This window comes from Lissotriton helveticus, chromosome 9 (genome assembly GCF_964261635.1).
Source record: "Lissotriton helveticus chromosome 9, aLisHel1.1, whole genome shotgun sequence".
Lineage (NCBI taxonomy): Eukaryota > Metazoa > Chordata > Amphibia > Caudata > Salamandridae > Lissotriton > Lissotriton helveticus.
Genome location: NC_136070.1, coordinates 346,409,548 through 346,414,617, shown reverse-complemented (window position 1 = coordinate 346,414,617; position 5,070 = coordinate 346,409,548). Strand labels below are relative to the sequence as shown.

The window sequence follows — 5,070 nt, the reverse complement described above, 5'->3', positions numbered from 1 at the left end:
TGTTTTGGCACCCCAAAAAACAATACTCCTGACCGTCTTAGGGATCATGGTAGCAGGTCACCCCCTTTCATTCTGTCATTTGTACTTGTCCAAAATAAATAGAAAAGAGACACGAAGGAAGTTTACAATATTTATTTAAACTATCATGCTCTGATATGCAATAATTGTAAAATAGAAATTGGAAACCCAGTCGCTTTTTGTTTCTGCCACTTTTTTATTTTGGTAACTGCAAACACAACAATGATGGACAGAATGTGGATCAATGTCACACATTCACCCCAGTCCAAAGATCTGGTCCCAAATCCATCGTTTTTCCACTCCACACCACCCTGGGTTAGACAATGGCGATATGCAAATCAGCGCTGACCCTGTGCCCCATGGGAACAGTCCAGTCCGAACTACAAAAGCTATGTCCTTCCTTTTTTATTTTGAGCAGTTTTTTGTTATACACCACTATATTTAATCAGTAGGTGTTATAGTTTGTTTTTTTCAAAGGTTACAAGTTTTGTAACTTGTGGGGATTGTTCTATTTGTCTGGGAGTTTACTGTGTCAAACACAAGTGGGTATATCCTATGTACAGTGCTTACATTAAACAATATAAACAAACATTTATATTACAAATATACAAACAGCATTTCAAAAAAACCATTTTTACACAATATACATTTCCATTAGGAAAGAATGAACTGTACCCTACTAACTGATTTTAACACTAGACCATTTTTTAACCGTTTTTTGTATATTTTAGGTCTAGTAGCGCAAAAGTGAAATTTTATGACTGTTAAATATTTGTCATAATTTGTAGATTATTCAGGTCAACTTTGCGCTAGTAAAAGTTCAATTATTCAGATGAACCAAAAAACGCCGACGCGTTTCCAAGCCTGTGTGTTTATTCGTCAGGCTTTTCTTCAGGGCGTAGGTTAGGTGGGTACCTGTGTGAAAACAACATGGGATGTTTTGAGAATGGGGCCTCTCTCTAACATTGAGTGAAAACGCTTCACATGGTTACATATAGTTTTACCTTTCCGCAGATAATAGGTCTTCTGTCTGTCTTTAATGGCACTTCTCACTATTAGGACGTTCTGCAGGGGTAAAGGGCACAATATATGTCTGTTCAGTTTGTTTGAACAATTGGTCTCTTTTCATTTATTACTAAAATCGGTTAAATGTCAGGACGTCACTTTACCTATTTACTCTGTGGGAGCGGGTCTTCATTAAGGGTTCTGTATTTCTATTTTCGGATTGCTTTAACCACGCTTCTATTAATACACAAAGGCGGCTGGGTCTGATCGGGTGAAAAAGGTTTGGGCTAAGGTTAGTTTGAGTCATTAAGCTTTACCGAGCGTTATTTCCTATGATTTGACATTGCGCACTGGAGGCGGCGTCCTGGTTATCTCATTTTCAGATTTCCTGCGTGTAGCTGAAAAGACGAAGGAATCGTTTTAATTACACGTTCCGCTTTTGTGCTCATGTGCTTCTGTGCTAACCTCGGGAGCTATCTTACCTAAGGGTTTTGGTGAAAGTTTCCGATGTCTTCCAGCCGGCTTCTGTGTAGAACGAATAGTTACACAGCCCGAGTCACATGACTGGTTGGTTTTATTCGTGTCATGTGTTTTCAGTGTTTATGGGAGATGTAGTCCTGACATGTTTGGGTGTTAGTGTTTTCTGCAGAGGGCATGTTAGTACCTTTCCGGTTCTAATTGTTCATTAAGTCCTGTGTCCACGCAGTTGAATCTCATGATTAAATACGCTTCTCTCCTGAGTAACAGCGTTTCCACATTACCTCCTCTTAATGGAGCTTTCATTCCGGAGAGAACCGACCACCTCAGATCTTTTTCTGTATGATTTGCATCTATGAAGTGTTGAACCATGGGCGCAGTTGTTATTTTTTGTTTGATCCTAGAGCGGTGTTGTGCCAATCTTTGTGTAATTTGCTGGTTTGTTTTCCCTATGTAGATTTTGTTACATGGGCACAATATTACATACACAACATTTTTGCTTTTGCAGTTGGTAAACTCTTTGTGGCTCCATTTTATGTTGTTATGCTCAAACATAGTCCCTTCTATGGTACTTGCACATGCTATACATGTGCCACACTTATGGTGTCCTTGCACAGGGCTCAAGTTCCATAGGGCGCGCAAATCGCTTTTTGCTTTTGATGTGCCAAGGTCTGCTCGTATTAATTGTTGACTTAAATTTCTGTTCTTTTTGAGCGCAAACATTGGTTTAGCAAATGGAGCTTCTAAGTTGGACAGCAGGTGCCAGTTCTTCACAATTATCGATTTATATCGATTTGTGAGTGGGCCGAAAGTTGTGACACATACCAACTGTTCTAATGTTTTTTTTACTTTATTGGTCAACAGCTCTTCTCTTGGTGTGAACCATGCACGTTTTGTTGCGTGCTTCAACATTTTTTTCGGATAGCCACGTTTCGCTAATTGTTCACAAAAGATTTCTAAATAGCCAATTACTAAGAATTCGAAGAAATTGTTCCAGAAAAGAAGATTATCCGACACATGCAGAAATCTTTTGTGAACAATTAGCGAAACGTGGCTATCCGAAAAACCACACCAAGAGAAGAGCTGTTGAAGAGCTGTTGACCAATAAAGTAAAAAAACCATTAGAACAGTTGGTATGTGTCACAACTTTCGGCCCACTCACAAATCGATATAAATCGATAATTTTGAAGAACTGGCACCTGCTGTCCAACTTAGAAGCTCCATTTGCTAAACCAATGTTTGCGCTCAAAAAGAACAGAAATTTAGGTCAACAATTAATACGAGCAGACCTTGGCACATCAAAAGCAAAAAGTGATTTGCGCGCCCTATGGAACTTGAGCCCTGTGCAAGGACACCATAAGTGTGGCACATGTATAGCATGTGCAAGTACCATAGAAGGGACTATGTTTGAGCATAACAACATAAAATGGAGCCACAAAGAGTTTACCAACTGCAAAAGCAAAAATTTTGTGTATGTAATATTGTGCCCATGTAACAAAATCTACATAGGGAAAACAAACCAGCAAATTACACAAAGATTGGCACAACACCACTCTAGGATCAAACAAAAAATAACAACTGCGCCCATGGTTCAACACTTCATAGATGCAAATCATACAGAAAAAGATCTGAGGTGGTCGGTTCTCTCCGGAATAAAAGCTACATTAAGAGGAGGTAATGTGGAAACGCTGTTACTCAGGAGAGAAGCGTATTTAATCATGAGATTCAACTGCGTGGACACAGGACTTAATGAACAATTAGAACCGGAGAGGTACTAACATGCCCTCTGCAGAAAACACTAACACCCAAACATGTCAGGACTACATCTCCCATAAACACTGAAAACACATGACACGAATAAAACCAACCAGTCATGTGACTCGGGCTGTTTAACTATTCGTTCTACACAGAAGCCGGCTGGAAGACATCGGAAACTTTCACCAAAACCCTTAGGTAAGATAGCTCCCGAGGTTAGCACAGAAGCACATGAGCACAAAAGCGGAACGTGTAATTAAAACGATTCCTTCGTCTTTCCAGCTACACGCAGGAAATCTGAAAATGAGATAACCAGGACGCCGCCTCCAGTGCGCGAGCAGCGGTCAGCCTGCGAGCAGAAATACAAAGTAAGCAATGTCAAATCATAGGAAATAACGCTCGGTAAAGCTTAATGACTCAAACTAACCTTAGCCCAAACCTTTTTCACCAGATCAGACCCAGCCGCCTTTGTGTATTTATAGAAGCGTGGTTAAAGCAATCCGAAAATAGAAATACAGAACCCTTAATGAAGACCCGCTCCCACAGAGTAAATAGGTAAAGTGACGTCCTGACATTTAACCGATTTTAGTAATAAATGAAAAGAGACCAATTGTTCAAACAAACTGAACAGATATATATTGTGCCCTTTACCCCTGCAGAACGTCCTAATAGTGAGAAGTGCCATTAAAGACAGACAGAAGACCTATTATCTGCGGAAAGGTAAAACTATATTTAACCATGTGAAGCGTTTTCACTCAATGTTAGAGAGAGGCCCCATTCTCAAAACATCCCATGTTGTTTTCACACAGGTACCCACCTAACCTACGCCCTGAAGAAAAGCCTGACGAATAAACACACAGGCTTGGAAACGCGTCGGCGTTTTTTTGGTTCATCTGAATAATTGAACTTTTACTAGCGCAAAGTTGACCTGAATAATCTACAAATTATGACAAATATTTAACAGTCATAAAATTTCACTTTTGCGCTACTAGACCTAAAATATACAAAAAACGGTTAAAAAATGGTCTAGTGTTAAAATCAGTTAGTAGGGTACAGTTCATTCTTTCCTCATGGAAATGTATATTGTGTAAAAATTGTTTTTTTGAAATGCTGTTTGTATATTTGTAATATAAATGTTTGTTTATATTGTTTAATGTAAGCACTGTACATAGGATATACCCACTTGTGTTTGACACAGTAAACTCCCAGACAAATAGAACAATCCCCACAAGTTACAAAACTTGTAACCTTTGAAAAAAACAAACTTGTGACCTGTACATTTAATGGGGCTTGCACAAATGAATCTGAAGTGGACACTGGTTTCTCGATGTTGTCAGTATCTGACACATGGAAAGAACTCAAGAGTTTGCAAGAAGATGTTTCAGAAGCAGAACAGCAAGGTTGGATCAGAGCAGGATATGGGAAGAATGCAAATGATATTTGGATGTCAACAGATGGAAAACCCATGTTGCCAAGCAAATTATTGTTTCCTATGACACAGCATGTTCATGGCTCAACACATATAGGAAGAGATGCAATGGTGAGATTATTCAGACATAATTGGTTTAATCCTAGATTTAGGATACTCGCAGAAGAATTGTGCCAACAGAGGAAAGTAGGGAAAAGAACACCAGTAACCTTAAGCCACGTGGGAAGATCAGGTGGTCCCTTCAACAGAATGTAGATGCACTTTATTGAGAGGTCTGTTTGTAACGGGTTGAGATATGTCCTGGGAAGCATAAATAATATTGAGAACATAATACAGTTCATAATAACGTGCAGAATTAACATGTAGGCTTTGATGACAAATAAAAT

The 5,070-nt window shown here is 39.2% G+C and overlaps 1 long non-coding RNA gene across 1 annotated transcript; it reads left to right on the top strand.

Moving 5' to 3' along the window:
• Window positions 1–3,701: 3,701 nt before the first annotated feature.
• On the top strand, window positions 3,702–4,476 carry LOC144782747 (uncharacterized). Its single transcript, XR_013601238.1, has 3 exons — window positions 3,702–3,810; window positions 3,915–3,975; window positions 4,065–4,476. It is a non-coding gene; the product is annotated as an uncharacterized LOC144782747 (long non-coding RNA).
• The last annotated feature ends 594 nt before the right edge of the window (window positions 4,477–5,070 follow it).